Genomic DNA, 23092 nt, shown 5'->3' with positions numbered 1-23092 from the left:
GCTAGAACCCTGTGCTCTGTGCTGAGGATAGGAACGTGGATTGATGAGTGTTTGGATGTTTGGAAAGGGGTGATTCTAGTGCTGTTGATAATGTCTGGATTTATGTCGGGATTTCTGGATTGCATTCTGGATCCAGGCCTGGGTTCAAATGTGGATGCTGCCAATTACGGGTGACGTGACCCTGACCATGCTATCTTATCTAAGTCTCACTGTTCTCCTCTTCAAGGAGGGATAAAATGCCACATACATCATAGAGTTACTGTGTTGGTTGAAGAAGATAATGCATTGAAATCTTATTCACCATGGCCTACAACATCTCTGCACAATCTGCCATCTGCTTTCCTCTCCAACCTCATGTCTATGCTCTCTCCCATTGTGCATCTTGCTCCAGAGATGCTGGCTTCTTTTTTACTCCACAAATCTGGTTCATTTAGGACATTTACATTGGAACACTTCTCTGCCTAGAAAACAGCCCCCACAGACTATTTCACGGCAAATTCTTTCTTACTCATTGAAAATAATGTCAGTTTAAATATCTCTCCCATAGAGAAGTTTTCCCTGTACACACAGAGGAAGTAGGTTGTCATCACTGGGTCACTATCATAATATTCTGTTTTATTTCTCCTTTCATAGTATGTATCACAATCTGAAGTTGTATTATTTATTGGTTACTTGATTATTATTAGTTTTCCTCCAAATGGAATTTAAGGTGCATAATGTCACATGCTCATTACCATAGTCTGAGCTCTTAAAAGAGTACCTGATACGCACAGAGAATTCAATGAATATTTGTGGGAAGGAAAGATAAATGAAAGGAAGGAAGGAAGGAAGGAAGGAAGGAAGGAAGGAAGGAAGGAAGGAAGGAAGGAAGGAAGGAAGAAAGGAAGGAAGGAAGGAAGGAAGGAAGGAAGGAAGGAAAGAAGGAAAGAAGGAAAGAAGGAAGGAAAGAAGAAGTAGAGAAGTGAAGGGTTGGGAGAAAGAGAAAGAGAGAGAGAAAGGAAGAAAGGAAAAGAAATGGCCCCATCGTGTAATGGTTAGCACTCTGGACTCTGAAAGGAAAAGAAATAAAAGTACTTAGCATATTAGTATTTTAGTAGAAATACTAAAAACATACTATTATTATTAAACAAATAGTGATTAAATGCCTACTCTAAGCCAGGCCTTGTGTTCAGCATGTATCTCCATATCCCTCTACCCCACTGTTGTGCATGGACTGAAAATGTTGCAGGGGGGCCACAGTGGGAATCTCTAACTGTTAGGGCTCATTGGATTCAGAACTCACAGCCACATTTTCAATATATTTAGGAAATTCAAATTTAACTGGAACCTGTCCCATGCACACAACTCATTCTCCAAGTCCGCAGCAGACAGAGTGACCGAACAGATGGACTTTGCATAGCACCTGGGAGTCCAGCCAACTCTGGCTGTGCTGGCCGCATTGGAGAATCTCACACAGTGGAGAGAGAATTTGCAAATTTCCGAAGGGAAGTGAGGTCCTAAGCCCCATGTACAATTTTTGAATCACACTGATTATGGGTTTTAAATGGACCTTTTCATTATTTAGCTTCACTTAATGTTTGCTCCTTTTACATTTGGGATGTTAAGACATCATCTGACACCTCTGCCAACCTCATCATCACAATTATTTGCCTGGCAGAGGATGGCTGGTTTGGGGGACAGATACAGCTTCTCTAGAGAATCAAACGTACACATCCCTCTTCTGCAGACTTGTGAGCATTTGGTGAAGGAACAACAGGAAAGGTTCTGTGAATCCAGAGGATTTTCAGGATTTCTTATTCCTTCACCAGCTAGAATTATCAACTGAGCAGAAATATTCTTCTGCTGAGACTGAAACAGAACAAATCCCAAAGCCGAGCCACAGTCTGTGTTAGAAAGCATTTTTTAGTGCTTTCTTGGGGATCTGCAATGAGATTTTCAAGAGGGCAGCACCAGTAACTTGCTCTTGCTAGAAAACGCCCATTCTAAACAGAATTGGAGACTGTCAGTCTCAAAGTCAGGCCCTTACTGTCCTCCCTGCTTTGGCAAAATAAGTGTCGGCACTCAGTTCACTTCACAAAGACTTACGGAACATTTACTGTGTACCAGATCCCCTGTGTTGCAGTTACCATGGTAAACTAACCACTTCTTTCATGGAACTCAGAGTCCAGTGGAAAATAAATTAAGGGCATAATTTATTACAAGTAAATGTGATGGGAGCTAGGCTCTTAGAGGGTAATTTTTGGCGCCCATAGATACTTACCTAATCTAGACTTAGGTAGATTAAAAAGCCTGCCAAAGGAAGAGGTATCTTAATCTGAATTCTGAAGAATAAGATGTACCTGGAAGAATCCTGGATCAGAAGTCAGTGGGTCTGGGATCCATGTCGCGTTTTCTTTGGTTTTGGTTTTTGTTTTGTTTTGTTTTGTTTTGTTTTAGTTACTAGCCTTGTAAACATGGACAAGTTATTTAAAATCAAAGAACTGTTAACCTTGGAAGTGGGGTTAATACTACATCTCACAGGAGCAGGTAACAAAACATACATGCAAGTGATTGGTAAATTTCTAAAGCATTTTACAAAGTGCAAGGCAGGGTATCGCATGATGCCCCGTGGCTGTGGATTCTTGGCATCCCATATCGGTGTGCTTGGATCGGGGCCGGAAAGGTTGGCTTCACCTTTTCCCAGCATCATGCATCTCTGAAAGTGCTTGAAGTTGTCTTGCAACCAAGCTCCACAAATGGAAACCCACATTTATGTCTAGTTTAACCCTGCTGGTATTCAGCCGTATCTCCCATTACACCCCAAGTTCTGACTCCATAGTTTGTTTGTTTTTTCTACGCTTCATACTTTCCCAGGATGCAAAAGAGCATGAACCATGAATATTTACCAGCATGATTTGTGAGTTGTAAGTAGATTTGAGTATCAGATGTTACTATTTCAAGCACCAAGGTTGAATAGCTCTCAAGCTAAAATAGAGTTCTATTCCAAAGCACATACGGGGAACAAGCCCTTTCATGGCATAAGCAAGATTTGTTTTCCCGTCTCACCTTTCATAAAACGTAACAGCACTCAACTCTTACGGGCACCCCTTTCACCTGTCATCCTGGGAGGCACCAGAGTTAAGGATCTTTCCCCCTAAGCTGAAATACATTTTTCCACTAGTAAATATACTAGTGACCAATATGTTCATATCTGAAATCACACGTGATACAGAAAACTAAACTCTAGAAATCCTAGGCCTGATGCCTAAAAAACCAATGTCAAATCCTTAGATACAGTTGCACAAAAGAAAACGCTCTTATCCGTGGTTTCGCTTTCCGCAGCTTCAGTTACTGGTGGGCAGCTGTGGTCTGAAAATATTAAATGGAAAAGTCCAGAAAGAATTCATAAGTTTTCCATGGTGTGCTGTTTTGAGCGGTATGATGAAATCCCTCGCCATCCTGCTCTGTCCCTTTCGGGATGTGACTCATCCCTTTGTCCAGTTTGTTAGTAGCTGTTTGGGTTGTCAGATCAACTATTGTGAGATCGCAGGGCCTATGTTCAAGTTTATTTTACTTAATAATGCCATAGTCACATTTATTACAGTATATTGTTATAGTCATTTTAATATTGTTGTTAATCTCTCACTGTGCATAATTTATAAATTCAACTTTATCTTAGGTAATGTTTATTTAGGAAGAAACAGAGTTTATATCGGGCTCAGTACTATCTGTAGTTTCAGGCATCTACCAGGGGTCTTCGCACATGTTCCCTGTGGGTAACAGGGGACGACTGTATTTTCAAATTTTCAAGGTGAAAACTGGTTTCCTAGTAAACTAACCCATGATTCAATCGCTGATGACTCCTGGTAGCCTCCGAGTGCTGGTCCTAACTGTTTTGTAGGGGTTCCTGGAGACAAATGCCTTCATGAACAGGATTATCCATCTGATGCTAGATTATTTAATAAGCCAATGGAAATACAGTCTGGAGTGGAGAAGCCATCACATCTTCAAACCGCTCAGGCTGCAACCCAGATATAGTTAGGAATAAGCATCCATACGATGAATATGAAAAATTAAGCTTAGAAGAGAGTATCATTCTTTCTGTTTTCAAAAACACAAGTCTAGGTGACTGGTGCCAAAAGCCTCATAAATGAGCAGCTGTTGACATGAGCATTGTATGCTGTGTATTTAAATGCATGAATCTTGGAAAAATTAACAAGAAGTCAGGGACGCTGAGTGTTTTCTTATCTTTGAATGTCCAGCGCTTCCGTGTACCATCCGCCACTTTATTTTCCTGTATCTGTTATTTTGCTGTAGGCGGCCAGGGTGCCAAGATGCAAGTAATCATTACCAGTTAAATAGGCCATTTTGGCTAAAGAGAGTGCCCAAAGGGAAGGAAACGGGGAAAAACCTCTACTATAGGCTGTATACAAAAAGAGGTGACTGTGACGGATGTGATTCTAGGTGGGGGGCACTGAAGGAAGACAGCATAGTGCTTTAACCCATCTTTGATTTTTAGAGGAGGATGAATACTTAGATTAACATAGATGAAGAAAGAATAGCAGAAAAGTAGAAAAGCATGGTGGAAAAGCAGGTCTTTGGAGCTCAGAGCACTTAGCAATAGATTAGGCAGATGGGTCAATTCCCAGGCCTTTGGATCTGAAAAATGCAATGTCACTTTCTCCTCTTTGATTCCAGTTGTATAATTTGGTTTATGATGCACAAAGCAGATTGTGAAAAATAAACTCTCCACGCTGTACTATAGAACCATTAGGCACTGCATCTCATCTGCCAGTAAAGTTTCTTACGGGGTTTGTCTAGAGGTACACCATAGAAACCAACCATAATGACATCAGGTGCTTTGGATTGTTCGGAAGGGCCATATTTCTAGTGAAGAGGGAGGACAGCTAGGCTCTGACCTTTGGAAATGGTGGGAATAATATGAAAAGCCCTGCAGTTGGTGTGGGGCTGCCTTCGCCCCGGTCATGCATTCATTCAACAAATATCTACTGAGTACCTGTTATGTACCAGGCACTGTGGTAGGCACTGGGGAAGCAATGGTCAGGCAAACTTGGTCCTGACCCAATGAAATGTACAGCTTAGAGGGTGACAGTTTCATGGCAGATGACCTAGAGTTGGATGTCAGAGAAGCCCTCCCTCAATAATCGCAACTGAGAATGGAAAGATAGCTTTCCTGCCTTTCCTACGCCTTCTGGTTCTTTTAGCTATTCCTCAGAGGAGGTATTTCCCATTTCCTACCCCTGAACACGCTACTATTTACCAGGGTCCCCTTTAAGCAGGGTCATCAGAAGTGAACCCCACATGTGTCTAATCTGAGAAGAGTGGAACAGGAGTCTCCATTCTCCCTGTCTGAATACACAGTTACATTAATGTAGCCTATGATTCCACTGGCTCTAGTAATAATATAATATAACGATGATAATGATAGGGATGATAAGGAAGAATGATGAGGATGCCAAGACTTTGAGTGCCTGGAATGAAGTCTGCAATCCATCTCTATCTTGGTTTGGGTTCCCCCGAGAACAGAGATAGGTTAGGGAACAGTTTCAAGGCCTAGATCGTCTGTGCAGTATACTCTTTCCATGTAATCTCTTCTGCTGAGAAACTCCCCCCCCCTTCATATTTCTCTCCTTGCCCCCTCCACAGCTGGCAGTGCCTATGAAATCTTCAGGTCCTAGCCCAGATACCACTTCCTCCAGGAAACCTTCCTCAACTCCCAAACCGAGTTGGCTTGCCTTCTTATGTGTTTTTACAGCTTCCTGCCTTTGTTTGTCGTGGCACTCATCCTGCCTATTTAAATTGCCTGTTGTTTGTTGCTGTTGGATTTGTGCAACTTGAGTTCAAAATGGGCATAGAGGATGAATAAATGAATGGTTCGATGGCTGGCTGCCTGGCTGGATGATGTGCCTACTTTGCTCTGGGCCAAGCAAGCATGACTTCCCCCATAGCTCTTCAAAAAAGGACAGCTCTGCCTCCAGCCTCAATGTTTATTTATTCCCGATGAATATTCTCCTGTTAACCCTACTCTGGTGTCATCCAGTCCGTGAACTATGACTTATTTGGGTTACTGGAACAGAATAAAGAAAACACACGGGGTTTAAGGACTGTTGGGTGCCTGCAAAGAGAGACAATCTCACAATCACCAGGCTGTTTATCCAGCCAAAAGTCCCAGTGAATCCCTCCAAACCACTTTGGATAGTATGTTCAGGGAACTACTTAGAGTTCAAGGTCCCCCAGGGCAGACATCCTTAGGCTGGAGCTATGAGTGATGCACTAAGAAACTCTCAGAAGAATCCTCATGCAGCCCAGTAAGACAAAAGCCAGGACCCAGAGAACCCGTAGAAGAATAAGAAAGAACATGGCAGTAATGTCTAGGAGATCTGAGAGAATTAAACCCCAGGTCTGTCCTCAGGTCCTCACACAAGTCGCACACACATTCTATGAGCCTCACTCGTCTCTGCTGTAAACTGGGAATAATGTTTCCTTTTTGTGAAACCATGCCTCACACTTAATATACTGTGATCTTAACAGATACATGATAGCATATAGACCAAAGAATATCCCATTTGAAGAGGAGAGGGAAAAATAAGGGCAGTAGGTGGCTACTCGTAAGCAAATAGCTTTTCTGGCAAGATTCTTTTATACTAGTGCTTCTCAAACTGTAGCATGCGTCAGGCTCACCTGCAGGGCTTGTTAAAATCAAGGTTGATGGGCATGTGCCCATTTGAAATTCTGATCCAGGAGGGATGGAGTGAGCCAGGATGTGCTGGACCCTAGCTTCAGACCTAACAATTTAATGGAGGAGGCAGATACTAAACTATGTTCATACACATAGCATTTTAAAAAGACAATAGCACATTGACAGTCCCCCCAAAATATCATTAAACCCTACATTGCTTCTCCAACGTTGGTGTATGTAGAAATTATCTAGAGTGATGGGTGTTAAGATGTAAATCCCAGGCTCCATCCTCAGAGAGTTCTGGGGTAAAGCCAAGAACCTGCAGGTGTCACAAGTTCCCCAAATCATCCTAATGTAGGTGGTCTCCTCACCACACTCTGGAAACACTGCGTTATTAAAGAGCATCATTCTTTCTGATGGATTTTTAATTCAGTCGCCTAAGTTAAGATAGGCCAGATTGTACTTCCTTCCATTTTAATAACAAAGTCACTCAAAATTAAATCTCCGTGCTTCCATCTCTCCCTCTGGTATTGCAGTGGCCTTCAGGGAGCTGTTTTAATTAAGTAATTCATGGAGAGCACACCTGTTCAGGTATGCCTTGGCTTTATTTGGAAAACAATGATTAAAACCCAAAATCTCACTATTTCTGGTAGGAGGCAGGCGTCTGTTTGTTTGAAGCATAGATAAAATTTGTAAAATGGGAGAGTGCAATGAGAGTGTTATGTTAGACTGCAGTCTAGATTCAAGCGCCTTTTATAATATCGATGTGTGCAGGGAATGCACATAGGTCTCTTCTCATGTAACCGTTCTAGTCACTGAAGGGCCCTGTGTGGACCTACCTGAGAGGACACTCCAAAAATTACTTCCGGGTTCAGTGGCACAGAAGGAGTACATGATGGGACACGTGCTTGACAGGCTTTAGTCCCTGTTCCTTGGAGACAAGGGTGCAAGGAAATAACAGGCCACAGATAGATCAGAACCAGTTTTAGGATGATGCCAATGGAAACATAAATCATTATAACCCCAACTGGCCTGAGGCCTCTGCGAGCACTTAATCAGGGGTCTCCTTTTCCCCACACTCCCCAGTGAACTTTCCTTGCTGATATCCCAACACCTCCCAGAGGAGGAAATGCAATCTCCTTGCAGCCGGATGGGCAGATTTCAACCTCTCTCAAGTTTTCGCCCTCTCCTTTCTACTAAGAATAAGGTATCTGCTACATCTGTAGTAAGGAAAGCTGTGGTCCCTGAAGGGAGGGTGCAGTTTAGCCAAGGAATAGGGATACAGCCCCTCGGCCTGGGTGGGAGTTGCCCTGTGAGGCAGCTAGACAGAGTCCCAATCTCCTGACACATGACCTTCAAATTCCTACACTTTTCAAATTAATCACCAGCAAATGGATACTCTCCATTTCCCCACAGCTGGGCCAATGTCCCAAGTTTTGGGTCTAACCCGGGGGCTCTCTCTCAAAATAAACTGGGGGTTTGGGTTTGCAGGGCGGGCTGGTGGAAACCAGGCCAGCCACCCAGCAGCTGACAGCACAGGCACCTCTCCTGGGTTAGCTCTGGCTCCTAAGCCGGTTGGGCCAGCCCCGCCAGGAAGCCTGGAAGGTAGGAAGAGAAGGGGGGTGGAGATACAGGACTTGGAGGAGGAGCCCAGAAGCCTTCAGCAGGGCGGCGCGAAGCCGATTTCTGCAGCAGGCCGGGAGAGGAGGAAACGGGGTGGAGGAATTGTGTACAGGTATGTGACATTGACGGCTGGGCTTCTGAAAGGGGTTGGGGCTGCCTGCTCAGGCCAGCGGATTAAGAGGAAGCTCTCACCGGCTGTCACACCCCTTGATGGGATAACTGGAGGCGGTGGCAACCCAGCCTCCCTCCCTAGTGGCCCCACCAGGATGAAAACGCCCAAAGAGTGTTGACTCCCCCTGTCAGAGCTGTGGAGCCTGCACCGAGGAGGAGAAGGTAAGTGCCCTGCTTGATGCTAAGACTGGAAGGTGGTCCTTTCTCCTCCGCTCTCCCCACAGCTTGCGGCCTGTGGCAGGGATGCTGCTTCAAAGGGAGTCTCTGAGGCTGCCCCTTGGCTCTGCTTCCGTCCCCTGGGTTCTGGGGGCTGCTGCTGTATTCACCACCAGCCACAGCAGCAACAGGCTCCTGGGGAACCACGTTCCTGTCTATCTGGGGAGCTCCTTGCTCATGCTGGAAGGCCCCATGTGTGCAGTTGGCTGTTATGAAGGCAGATGAGAATGGTGATGACTCTCTATGGTCTTGGCTTCTTCCACGTGCTGAGGAGCAGGCTGCCTCTGCCTTTGCTGCCTCTTGCTCAGAATGAATCACCATTGTGGAGAGCCCATCATATTTAGGCAGTCGTTCAGGGCCTCTACTAGTTCAGGGCCTCTTTCCAGATGCTTACAAAACCACTGTACAGGATTTTGAAAGAAGTAGGTGTGTTTGAGGAAGAGAGAAAATGAGACACAGAGGTGCGTTTCTGACGAAAATCATAATGGTAGGAGCTGACTGAAAGCTTACGATTTGCAAAGCAAGAGGGTGAAGCACTTTCCATCTTGTCGCAAGCCCGTGAGGCAGGTGTCGGTATTATGTACCATGACGGATGAGGGTGCTCAGGCTCAGGGAGGGTAGCTGAGCCAAACTAGGGATTGCTGATTTCAGTCCAGGCTCTTGACTTACACCACTGAGGTCATAGTTAGCTAAGGGTTGTCCAGATTCAAAGCGTGCAGAGGTGATGAGCAACCACCTAAAGAGGCTTTCTCGGGACCACACAAAGCTGACAGTCTCTGTGTCTTGCTGCTGTGTTCAGGCACCAGTTTTGACCTTGGTCTCTGCTTCTCAGACCTCAGTGGCCCCTTCTTGTGGATTTGGCGACTGTTAAGAGCCCACTGTCAGCAATATGGAATCCACATGGTCTGTGCCACGAAGAATTTAGAGACTATCAGCTGAGCAATGGAGCTGGTCTTTAAAACACCAGAGCCGGCAATGGAAGGGGGAAGGAGATACATTTGAGAGCTGGACACTGGGCCACTTAGAATTAACCCCAATCCCCCTACAGTGATTCTCCAGGCTTCTTTTGACTCTGACGCTTGCCCACCCCCCAACCTCACCTAACAGCAGATGCCTCAGTTCATGGTTGCCTCTGTTTGTTCCCCTCCTTGGGACCTGTGTCCATGGTCTTCCCTCTGCTTGGAACACGCTCCCCTGGGCTTTCCCTGAATTTGGCTCCGTGTCTTCAATCAGGTTACCACTCAAATATTGCCTGTTCAAGAGGGTTTCCTAGACCACAGAACTTAAAAGGGCGTCCGCCCACCAACACTGCCCGCCCATTGCACTCCCTCCCAGTGCGGATTATGTTCACGATGCTGACAGCAATCTGAAATTCTGTCTGCTTGTGTGTAAGTCCCGTGAAGTCTGGGACCTTCCATGTCTTCCACCTGCTGGGTACTACAGGATCCCTAGGGTTTAGCAGATTTTCCAATGATAACGGGCCCTGTTACTATGTTTTGAGTGAATAAATAATAAAAGGCATCAGGAGAGAGCATGACCACCATTTGCCTCCCTCTCAGACAGCACCTCCACTTGGTCTCCTTTGGGAAGGCAAACGCCTTATCCTAGAAACTGAAGTAAAGAACACAAGGGTTTTCAGGTGCTCAAAGGACACATGATGTCATCTTTGTGGGAACATAAGGAAAAAGGCTAAATGGCATCCAATGGATATAGTTCCCTGAGAAATGGCAAGGTATGATCAGGCTGTCTCTGCCGACCAGTCTGATAAGCAACCCTGCCTGTGACTTCCCCCAGCACGGTTTTCTGGACACCAAACATGGTATTGATCTTAGCCACGCCAACGGGATCCCAAAAAGCTGGGCGTGCACCCTCCCAGTTCTGCTCATCAAGCCACTCATTCAAATTCCCACCAGGCTTTGCTCACATGTCTTTTGCTATTTTTCGGTGTCATTCATTGGCAGGATAAGAAGAGGCCCATATTTGGGATCAGGGGGTCCAAAATATTTCCATGGGATCTACCACTCTTTGCAACTGTGGGCAAGTCCGTTTGTGCCACCACTTCTCGTGTTTATCCCCTGTAAAATGGAATAGCAGCTGCCTTCTATAGCCTGTGAGGTGGTCGCAAGGTGTACATGTGATGCCAGCCCTTTGCAGAGTACAGGCATACGTTGTTTTATTGCTCTTAGCTTTATTGTGCATCACAGATGTTCGTTTTTTTACAAATTGAAGGCAAGCCCCTCTAGCAGTAAAAGATGATGCCTCGCTTTACTGTAATACTCTCTTTATTGTGGTAGTCTGGAAACAAACCCACCATCCGTCCGAGGCATGCCTGCATTCAGTGTGACAGTGATAAAGAAACCAGCACATTAGGTCTCTTGCTCAAAAGCAGCCGGCCTCTAGCAACGGGGAGCAGAGTACACAGGGAGGTGTGTTTGTTTTGGAGAATTTCACTTGCAGAAAATCCACAGTTCCAAAGGAAATCTATCAGAGGAAGAGACTTCTCTGCAGGATCTCTTTTCCCAGGCAGCTACCTCAAGAATCGACTTAGGTACTTTAATTAACACCCAGCCTCTTCGCTTTGCAGCCAGGAGCGCGTTAGACAGCGGCCTAGTGATGCTTCTTCCTTGGCAAGCACGCAGCGTTTGGCAGTATTTCACATGCTGGTGGTTTTATGGGTCCCTTCCTGCACTTATGTGTTCTTCATTGTAATGTGTGTTGAGCTTTCCTGGCATCAGCCCTGATCCTATTTGATTTAAGAGACGTCTGATTTTTATATCTGATCCTCAGGTTGTTCTGTGATTCTTTTTTTTTTTAAGGCACTCCTTGTCTTCTATTCCCTTGTGCTATTCTAGATTTTTTTAAATGCCTTTGAAAATATATTTTTTAATCAGGAGCCAAGCCAGAGTCCAGATGATTTTACTGGGGAGGAAGGGGCTCATACGCAAGACTGTATTATGGAAAGAGAATTACATTAAGTGTCTGGGGACCTGGGCTTGACTCCTGGCCATGCTTCTCAGTAATGCTTTTCCAACTTGTTGGGCCCTGGTGGGGGGAATAATACTGGCAATGAACTTGTACTGAGAACTTACTCACTGCTAAGAGGAGGCCTTGGACAATCTCATTTCATGGTCATGCTGACTGTCTCTGTTTTTGGAAATACGGAATACGAGACTTAGAAAGTATGACGTCGTCAGGTAGTGAGTGATGGAACCCAGTTTTCATGTACACTGATTGACTTACTCCTTTTTCCCAAGTGGCCTTTTAAGAAAAGGATAAATATTTTCATAAAGAAAGCAAAATTGTATGTCTTGCCAAAAGAGAATATGAAAATCCTCAGCCCTAGCCCAGGGCATATAGTGGATGCTCAAGCTGTTCAAAATTCTTAAAATCTTTAGGAGAGTTTGCAGACACTGTATGCTATGCTGGGGAGTAATGATATAATAATGACAGTCAGCATTTATTAACCACTTCATACTTGGCACTACTAGAAGCATTTTCCTCATATTATCTCATGTGCCAGAAGCAGTTCATCATAGGAGTGAAGGACATGGGCTCATGGTTAGGATGCCTGGCTGTCAGTCGCTAGCTGTGTGACCTTGGACAAGTTTCTCAACCACTCTGTTTCAGATTTCCCTATCCATAAACAGGCATACTACTGAACTTTTTCCTTAGTGTCCTGTGAGCATTATGACAATGAAGACCTATAAAGTGCTGAGTCAATGTTTGGTGTGTAATGTTCTCTCACATGTTTGCTGCCGCCGCCACTTTTCCCTCAGCCCTCTAGGAGCGATGTCTGCTCAGTTTCATCATATCAATGCAGAAACTGATGAAGAGCCAGGGCGCATGGCTAGAATCAGGATTTGAACTGAGTTCATCCAGACCCTTCTCTCTTCTATGTTCTATTTCCTCAATAAACTCTCAAGGAAACACAAATTCCTCTTGGAACTCACAGTTGGACAGGAATTTAGACTCCAAGAACCTATTTACTTCTCTCCAGGCATGTATCCACAGGAACTTCTTGGCCTCATGTCCTCTTGAGGCTAGTAAGTGAAGTGTCTTGTTGGAAATGATTTATGTCTCTAAGATATCGCCACACCGGCCAGAACTTTCTCCTCTGCTCAGTATTCTCTCTGTGGGCAGGCAACCACACTGGTCTGCCGGTGATGAGTTTGCTGATGAAAAGCCATCAACGGCACTACTGTTTCCAGACCTGACCAGCTAGGGGGCTTCTTCCAGCTTTGTGATACCATTGTCCTGGGTTGGCTTAAATCTATCACTATAATCTCCTGAGTTAGCATCAATGTTGGGATAAATGACCACAAGAAATTGTCCAGAGGTCAGTCCTGGGCTGGTCAAAGACAGACGGCAGCATTTGTGCCTTTCCTGCCATCGTGTTGGCTATTGCAGTTACTTTACAGGTTCATTCTCCCCCTGGGTGGGAACTTATGTCTGCCAGGATCCTAGCACGCAATGTAGGAGCACCATGACCCCTGAAAAGCAGTCACCCTGCTGCTGCCTGCACAGAGTATGCATGGCTCTGAGATGCTTCTCAGATAATGATAGTAATTAATAATTAACAGCTTCCTTTTATTGAGTACTTGCTACGTGTGGGTTTATTTAATTAGCGCAGGTACTCCTAACACAACACTCTCAAGTAGGTTCTAGTATTCTCCTTCCTATTTTAGGGAAGATGACATTTGGGAACCTACAAACTTGGCCAGGGCACTCAGCTGAAAGTGACACCACCAGGATGTAAACCCAAACCTGTGTGACTAAACACACGGTCTTCACCTCTGCACTGAACTGCCCCAAACGCCTCCTGCCTGAGTCAGCGTCTCTGAGATAATTTGATAACACATTAATGATTAGCTGTGGACAAACCTGTCCTGCTGGGCTATGCCATGGGGGATGTGGGTAGACCTGCCTCACCCAGTTTCTCTGGTTCTTCCCACCCTGACCTGGGTGGTGAGCCTGTTTGTTTTTGTTTTGCCTCATCTTACCAGGGCACAGCTAAGGTCCCTAATTACTCAGCTTGCCTCCCCACCACACCTCTTAGTTCAGGAATATCACAGTAGGGAAGCATGAGGGTGGACGTTTTGTCTCTCCAAGGGACCCTCGGTCCATTACCTACCTCTTGAACAGTAACCCTTTTGCATTTTTCCAATTTTTCTTTCCTTCCTTGTTCTCTTTTGAGCCTGGTTTAAGAGCAAATCAATTTGATCACAGATCATAAAGCGCGCTTTCAATGCTGTGAGATAATTCAGTAATTGGCATCTTAGCCTGAGGACTGGCCTGTGAATTGTGTTATTTATAAAAGCAGACAAAAAGGGGGGTCTGAATTGTGGCCGTATATCAAGAAAGTGCCATCCCTCCCAAGTAGTACTTAAGCAATTGGACTGTTCCCAGGAAGGAATGCAGAAAGAATCGGAGAAATCGAGTTAAGTCTTGAATACCACGCCCTTTATTGACTATGTGACCTCGCACAAATTGTCTATTTTCCATGGTAGCATAGCACTGTTTTCCTGTTGTTCAGCTCTGCATACATTTACTAGTAACACTTCTGCAGTGTCCTGGGCACTGCATTGACCCCAGTGTATATGGGGTTTCACTTAATTCTCCCTCAACCTAATGATGTAAGTGCTACGCTAATCACTTTACAGATTAGGAGACTGAGCTTGGTAAGGTTAAGCACCTACTAAGTAAGTTGTGGAAGTGGGATTTGAACCTAGTCCTTTCAACGTCAAAATCCCTTCCCCAGACCAGCATAATGCACCAACTTATGGTTTGATGGGAAATTCTTCTTTTCTGCCACAAGATCACACACCAGCTTTCTCTTGTGCACAGTCTGCTTTTGCAGCTCGTGCTAAGGACGTTTTTCCAGGCCCCGTCTGACTGCACTGCTCCTCCTCATGTGCCAATCTTCCAATCAATGACCGGAGCAGCTCTGGCCAGTGCCCCAGCCGTCTCTCATTATCCCTTCTGCTCAGTCTGCTCTCCCATCACAGGAGGACCCCGATAAGTGGGAATCTTAGTTGATTCCTAACAAAGGCAAGATCTTGCAAACAAAGACTTGTGCTCACCTCTGAAGATAAAACCATCTATTTCCTTTTCCTCTGCGTGGCAGAAGTATCCCCAGATACTGTTGCCTTTCCAGGACACTCAGAGAAAAGCAGGGGTTATATGCAGGTGATTTGAATGGGTCATGGAGTCGGGCTTAGAGGGGACCCATGAGGATGTCCACCCATGAGTACGAGGGTCTTCTCCGTCTTGTTTGACAATGTCCCCTGGTATGTGGGAAAGACTCAGATGTTATTCACTGGATCAGTGTGGTAGCTTCTAAGGAAAGTATGTGTCTAGTGCAGATCCATCGTTGGTGTTTGTTGTGCTTAATAGTAAGCAAGAAGTCAGGAGGCTTAGTGTTGGGTCATTGGAATTCTTACTTGTACAACTTGGGACACATTTTCTTTTGCCAGCTCCTCAGTAGAGCATTTCTCTGCCCAGCTACGATTTGAGTTCATCTGGACTTTGTTTAGGGTGGAGCTTGTCATTTCCCTCACATCTAATAATGCCATTTCTCCAGCCACAGCTCACCCTGGAAGGCCTGTCACACATTCTTTCAGTCACAGGTGGAAGCTTGGCTAGACAGTGACCATCTGAGTATCCCTGGACCCCACTTTTTGCCCACATCTTCCTCCTTTTTTTAATTTCCTTCAGGTGAGGAGTCCAGAACTACAAGATTTCCATGTAGTGAGCAAAATTACAGTGCTAAATACCTTCTTACGTATATTCTATTTAATCTTCATAAGATCTTTACCTCAGCATTTTGCATATATAAAAAACTCTGATACTTGGAAAGGTGCAAGGACTTGCTACAGATCCCCGAGCTGGTTGGTGGTGAGCCCAGGTCTCCATGCTGGGTCGGTGGGCTCCCAGTCCCAAGCTCTTGTCATTGTGGTCTGCACAGAAAATGCACCTCTTGCCTTCAGCCGAGGTCTGTGATACAACCTCTCATCTGAGATGAATGCTGGTCCTTCTCTGATTTTTCTCAAGCCAGATCCCCCGTCACATGAAACGTGTCATTTTCTAGAAGGGCAGCCTCTGGTGTCATCTACAGCAAAGTACCTGCATTTGAGCTCCCTGTGTCTATCAGAAGACACAAAATCCCATGAGAGACTTGACCTTCATTCTTGGTTGTCATTCTGCTAAGGATGATGGAGGAGGGACTGGTATGTGGTCTGGTTTAGAGAAAACAAGCCCAGCCCTTTGCAAAGGCTGCCTCTGGGTACAAGTCCTGAGGCCCCAAGGAAAGGCCATTTTTACTGCCCAGTGTCTGGAGATAAAGGTCAGCTGGGAGCTCAGAAGGCGACAGGTGGCATGTCCTAGCCTCAGTCCTTCATGATGTGCAGCTTTCACATCTGGTGGCACAGCCAGGGGCAGACTTCACTCCTGCTTCCCAGACATGGTCATTTCAGTGGAAATTAGATTTGCTTAAAAAGGGCATGACTTTAAGTGGGAAATTAGGATTTCTTATCACAGAGTCACTGTAAAATTAAATACGGTGATCACAGAGCACCATGAGTAAACACAAGCCAGACACTGGTGTCTGCTGAAAGCTCTGGCCCCGAGACGGGTTCCTGCTTTATTTCAGAGAAGAGTTAAACATTAACTGGCACCGTTTCGCAGATATGCAGTTGCATTTGTGAAGCTCTAGAGATGAATGACGGTGATGGTGGCACAACAGTGGGAGTGTGCTTAATGGCATTGAACTCTACACGTAAAAATGGTTAAAAGAGTACATTTGGTATATACTTTCCCACAGTTAAAAAGGAGGCAGCTCTTAATGTTATGAAGCAGATATATTGTTAACTGAAAAAGGAAAGTGCTGAATGGTATGATTAGAATACTGACATGTGTGGGTTTTTAAAGGGCATATGCACACATACATCTATGCTTGTTTATGAACAAACCCTCTGGCTGACGGCATTTGATTGTGTAGAAAGAAAGGGCTTCTGGTGCTTAGAAACAGAGGGGGAAGGAGGCCGTTATTTGCTGTTTGATTTGTGTTCCATGGGCATGTATGACTCATTCTAATAATGATTTTTTTTTAATCCTAAAAAAAAAGAAAAGAAAAAGAAAACATTAATAAGCACCAGACTGAAACTGTCTCTCTAAAGCAATGGTTCTCTTTGCCCTGGACTGTAGCTGCCGCAGGTGAGGTTCCCCCAGCCAGTAGCCATCACCTGGTTAAAAAGGCAGGATCTCAGCCCCCACCCACACCCATGGAATCTGAGTCTGCACTTGACCAAAATCGCCAGATGGTTTGCAGGACATGAAAGTTTAGCAAGCACTGCACAGGACTAATTAAATCGAAATCTCTGAGGTGGGGCTTGAGCGTGGGAGTTTCCCAAAGCCCCTCAGATGATTCCACAGGCAGTTGATGCTGAGAACCACTAACAATGTAACTGGGAAAGCTGAAGGGGTTGAAATCTGTTACATAAAACAGACTTCCCGATTCTACACCAAAAGATACCAATTCAGGGCTTTTTTATCCAGGGATGGAGCATAAGGTCAGGTCATTGTAAAATCAGACTTTGGAGTTAGAAAGATGTGGATTGGAATTCACCTCTCTGAGCCCCATGTCGATGGAGTTAATATTAACACCTACCCCACAGAGCTGTCCTATTTAAGTGAGCTGGTATAGGTGATGCCCGATCTATTGTTAAATGCTCAATCACTATTAGGTGATAATTACAACGTGTACGTCCATTTCGCCTTCCCCTCCCACCCACATCTTGTCCTGGGCTTCTCTCACTGTCACTGCTCCTTTCACATTTGCTTATTCTGCCTTGAGCATGTCATGGACAGATGACATTTCTCATATTGCAGCTGAAGCCCCGAAACTCGAGTTCTACCTCCCCCATCTCTTGACAAACAGAAAAACTCTGCTGTCTCTTACCAGACTATCTGGCATATTTTTAAAATACAACTGAGACCTCATTACATGGATGAACAGCTTTCCATCAGCTCATTCCGAGCTCTGATGTTAATGTAATTGTTGCAGAGGTATCACCGTTGGCCTCAGATGCAGTCAGGAACGAGTCGTTACTAGCAATCCGAGACGGTTCCAAGTGCAGAGAGAGTGCGTGGAAGCTGCTAGGGTTTCTGCGTGGATAGACGACACTGTCGCGTGTGTTCCATGGATCCCTCCCATTGCCGTGACAGACAGCAGTTAGAGAGGGGTAGCATATCCTAGTCAGAGGATCGATAGCTCCCCCTCACAGCACCACAATCATCTTTTCAAAATGCCAATCCGAATGTGTTTAAACTCCTGCTGAAAACCCCTGAGAGCACCTCACTACTTTGAGATTGAAGAGCAACCTTCTTAAGAGGGTCTGCAAAGTTCCCTTTCTGGCTACTCTTCACGGTCATCGCCCCGACTCCTTTTGGTCTGATTGTTGGGTTGTTTCCCTCGCTTGGTTGAGTCCTGGCTCTGTGTGAATTCTGATTCCCAGGCCATAGGCCAAGTCTGATTTTGTGCCGTATCAGAGCCCCAGAGCCTGGTCCGTAGCGTATAGATGCTCCATCAATGTTCATGGAAAAAATCAACGCATGAAAGGATGTCACAGAAGGCGGTTCTGCCTAACCGGCCACCCCCTGCTTTGCTATGTGTCTCCCAGTAACACCAAAATGCTGGTGGTTGCCTATAGAGGTTCTCGGCTGTTTTCTACATTTCACCTTTTGCTGAAGCTGTACCAATCATCTCATTCCTCCCTTTCTCTGTCTGGGAAATCTTAATCTTAGACAAGGGTTATCTCCTCCAGTAAACTTCTGATTTGCCAACCATCGAGGCTATTATGGCCTCCCTTGTGTCCCCATTAGGTCCCACATATGACCTCCCATTTTAGTTAACCGTGTCCTGTGTTTGTGCCTGCCTCTACAATACTTCAGGAAAGGCAAAATGAGAACATGTGACATGTGTGTGATATGGTAGGTAACGAGGAAATAGGATGTGTGTGTGCGTGTGTGACTGTGTCCCTGATATTTCACGGTGAATAACACACTGTGCCTTATAGCCTCAGTGCTTTTGCACTTGCTGTTCCCTCCATGTGGATGCTGTTCCCACCTCCCCTAGTCACTTTACCTACTCGTCAGACCTCACTCAGTTCTATCGCTGCCACACAGTTTTTCCCTGCTGCAACCCCAAGACTCAATCAAACTTCCACCCATTTGTTTTAACTCGTTATGTTTCCTTTGTGAAGCTAATTACCAATTCTAATTACAAACTGTGTTTTTATTTGACTTAAGTTGGCCTCCCCCTTATCCTCGCAGCTTCCTGAAGACTGCTTGTACAGCCATTTTTCCCCCGGCACCTAGCATAGTCCTTGGCACCCGGTCGGTGCTCCCTGGAATGAATAGTGGATCCCCTGCAGCCTTCATTAGAACCTGAGTATGAAGGGGAGAGTGGGCAGGTGAGAATGCCCAGCTTCCCTCCTCACTGTGGTCCCAGGAGGGTGCTCCTCAATCGCTGTGCTTAGAAACTCCGCCCAGGCATTCAGCATCCTGTAGACTTGCTGGAAAGCTCTGTGACTGCTGGTCCCCACCCTACCCCACAGTGCTCTCTGCTTAAATCAGGCCATAGCATTCCTGAGACCTTGTTCCTTAGAACGCTCAGCCAGGTCCAGCTGCCAACTGCTGAGGCAGCAAAGGGACATGACGGCAAACCCAGAAGGGAAGGCAGGTGGCAGGGAGGACAGCAAAGTTGTGGCTTGTAAGTAGGTCTGACATCCCCAGACACATTCTTTCCAGAAGAATGAACTTCATCAGATTCTGGGCACTGGCAGGAGAACGGCTGCTGTCTTCCTCCTCATCAGGCCACCAACATTGAGTAGACAAATGGTGTGATTTGACTTGAGGAATATAAGCATCTTCTAGGTGTCCACCCTCCACTCCCACCCCGATTCCACCACTTGGAGTGGAGCATTTTCCTACCACTGACATGGATGTTCCTGACATTGCCAAACCACCCCAAAGCCTTTCTTGTATTTGCCCTGCCCTAGCAAGCCTTCTGGTGACTGTCCTCAGCCAGCTAGAAGGTTAGAACCATTCAAACATCCAGGCAGCCCCGGGAGAGGCTTGGAAAATATGTATGTAAATGTGTTTGTCCTTGACTGGCAACAGTCCCATGGCCATAGGTAGGGCAGTGGTCTGGTTACAGCAAGGAGATCATGCAGAAAGAGAAAAGTACACTGGGATCTGGAACTTGGGCCCCACACCCAGCTCCTGGCTCTCTGTGCCTCATTTTCCCCCTATAAAGTACAAGGGCAGGACAAGGTCAGTGATTCCCACATTATGTGTTCTGGAGCTACAGGGTGTAGAAAGGGTGAGTTGGAGCCACCGTGTGGAGCAGAAGGGCAGCCCTTTGAGACATCCCACACACTTACCCCTGCATCTCACACACACACATGCACACTCGTAAGTATGGCATACACTTTGCTCTTTTCTCAGAGGAGCTTGCCTCTATTTTATGTACCAGCATACTGTAAAGGACACTGGCACTGTAGGTGAAAAGAAAACTGGGTCCAACAGAGCACAAAAAGGTTTGGAAGGTCAGGAGGATCTCTGAACTGTACTGGCCCTTTGACCCTTCAGCTGTCATACTGGGATGTCCCATGTCACGTGTCTGTTAGAAAGTAACAAGAGTGTAGTGGTCAAAAAAAATGGACTCTCGAGCCGGCCTGCCTGGGTTTGAGTCTGGTTTCTACCACTCACTGTGTGTCCTGGGGAAAGTTATTTAACGTCTCTGTGCCTTCGTTGCCTCATCTCTAAAATGGATGTAAAGAAATACCTGCTTTATGGAGTTGTTGTGAGGGTCAAATTAGGTTAAATAGGTAAGATGCTTAGAATAATGCTGAACATAAAATATTTTTAGTATTGGCAGTGACTAGTATGTTTTTACTAGCTAGCATTATTAAATTAGTGATTCTTAATATTTGGAGGGATCACGACTCCCTCTATAAATCTGTTAAAGCTATGGACCCTTTCTTTGGAAAACTAGATACCAAAACATCTTGTGCATTCAGTGCAGAGAGCAACTGGTTCAATGTCTTCAATGGAAAAGTGAGGCCCAAAATGGGGAAGGGCTTTGTCCAAGGTCATTTGATGTAATAGCAGCGAAGCAGGGACCAGAGCACAGGGTTCCCAGTCCCAGGCTGGTGTCCTTTGCATTGCTGTGTGCCATTCCTCCCCCGATGCAGACGTGGTGAGATGGTCACAAAGACCTGGACTCCATACCCACTCTCCCACCTATGGCTATATGACTTTGGCACATTTCTGAGTATCTCTAAGCTGCAATTTCCTTGTCTGGAAACTACTAATACACTGTGCTCCAGGGGTGTTATCAAGTTCCCCCCTTAGTGGGAGCACAGAGTGGATGAGCTACCGCCACCCCTGTTTCTATGGTAACAGAAGGGCTCTTGGCTCTTTGGGAAATGCAGACTCCCCTCCACAGGCTGGCAGCCTAAGGGAGTGATGGTGGTCCCCTCTCCAGAATGCAGGATGGTGCTGGGAAATACAGTGGGTGGTGTGCATCAGGGATCACCCAGGCCAACGTGAAGCAGGATAAGTGGCTCGTTCTGTCTTCTTGTGATGTCCCCTCTAGTCTAGATATCCAGGGAGATGGTTCTCTCTAGGGCACAACCTCCAAACAAGTATCCCTCCCACGTTCGAATGTTATTTCATCATGCTTTAAAAAACTTTTAAAGGCATAACTGAAGGTGATTTGAAGAAGGTGTAGTGACTCATTCAAGGAAGCAGTGACTTGTGAGGCTGGCATGAGAACCTAGGCCTCTTGGTTCTGAATTCAGGACCCTTCCTTTCGTGTTGCAGCCACTGTGATCTTTATTAGAATCCCACACTGGGCCTCTGAGCTGCTCTCCAGGTTGTGCTGGGACACCAGCCTCAAAAAATCCCTCTTCTAGGCTTTACCAAACACCTCTGACTAGACTGGCCAGGATCATGGCTGCTATGCTGTTTCTCAGGAGAGAGGCAGGCTGTTTCCTAGGTCTACACCCTGACAAGGATTTCTCTGTGGTCCTTTAAAAGGAGCATTAGGCAACTTCCAGCATTTTACAAAAATTGCAGAAAGTCCACCTCCTCCATCCCATGTTGGTAACTTGTTTCCCCGAACAGCTCTATAATTAGTACCTGGGATCCATATAATCGTGGCTACACAGAGCCTTGCATTTTTCATCTAGTTGATTCATTTTGATAAGCCTTAACTCCCTGGTTTGATTTTTTAAAGGGTGGTGTTTTATAACCTCTCGCCCCTGGGTCTTGCACAGTTCTGAACACAGAAAAAAGCTGCGTTTAGCAATCTTTTTTTAACCTAACCAAGCAAAACACAAAGCCCTGCTTAATTTACTTTCATAAATAAATAAATACCTGCATATGTAAATAAACACACACACACACACACACACACACACACACACACACATAATTAAGTGGCACATAGCTGAAGTTTTTGGAGAAGTATTTTGGTGTTCAACCTAACCTGTCAAACAATGAACAGTCAGGCAATTAACAGGTTCTGATAAATGATTTCTAATTAAATTTTATGACAAATAGAGCAGAGCCAATCTGTGTTTATATAGAAAGATCCCGATATATGTCTTGAATTCCTGCAAACCTCTCAAACAAGGTATACATTTATCTAAGCACCTTCCAAAGGGACCTTGTTTCAAAGATTGCAATTTGTAAGAGATTGGACTGGGTATTTCCACGGCAAATAATTCCATTTACATTACACTCAGGCCCAGTAACACTGCATGCCCCGAATAACTCATTACTATCATGGGGCTTCCAGCCCCATGAAAGGTCCAAGAGCATAAAGAATACATAAAGAGGCAGAATATACAGGTTCTTTACATTCCTTCAGCTTTTTTGCCAACACTCTCTTCTGTAGAGCCTTTAGCTGGGGAGAAATGAAAGAAATGAGTTACACTGCCAAATTAGGATGGGAGATTTGGGCCAAGTGGATGGAGGTGAAGGAGAGAAGGGATGGGCTGGGATAATGAGCTCAGGGAGGCCAGCTTGCGAATACAAACACCAGGTATACGCAGCTCTCATTTTCCCGCAGCTGGGTTTATGAGGCTGCAGCCCCACCGCAAGCGCCTCTGGTGCCATCTCTTCCTCCAGGACCCAAAGTTCTGAGGGCGGGGAGGACATAAAAGGGGCCAAATTTGTGACAATGTGGATGGATCTTGAGATGATCATGCTAAGCGAAATAAGTCAGACAGAAACATTCGAGAACCATGTGATTTGACTCATGCTCGTGTTTGGGATATAAAACTGAAAGCAACAAACGAACAAACAAAAACTCATAGATGCAGGTAACAGTTTAGT

The 23092-nt window shown here is 45.5% G+C and overlaps 1 protein-coding gene across 3 annotated transcripts in view; it reads left to right on the top strand.

Annotated features, from left to right (window-relative positions):
- The window catches only part of ATP10B (ATPase phospholipid transporting 10B (putative)), a 316187-nt gene that overhangs the window by 50116 nt on the left and 242979 nt on the right, over positions 1 to 23092 (top strand). Inside the window, exon 1 of one of the 3 annotated variants that reach the window (XM_074313867.1) lies at positions 8362 to 8414. The exons of 1 other annotated variant lie outside the window; for it this stretch is intronic. The gene's annotated coding sequence lies outside the window, so the exon portion shown is untranslated. Of the gene's footprint in view, positions 1 to 8361; positions 8636 to 23092 lie in introns of those variants that run through there. One more of the 3 variants, XM_019740727.2, reaches the window with a different exon arrangement.

Source organism: Rhinolophus sinicus, linkage group LG10, assembly GCF_036562045.2.
Source record: "Rhinolophus sinicus isolate RSC01 linkage group LG10, ASM3656204v1, whole genome shotgun sequence".
Taxonomy (NCBI): Eukaryota; Metazoa; Chordata; class Mammalia; order Chiroptera; family Rhinolophidae; genus Rhinolophus; species Rhinolophus sinicus.
This window is presented reverse-complemented; position numbering and strand designations above follow the sequence as displayed.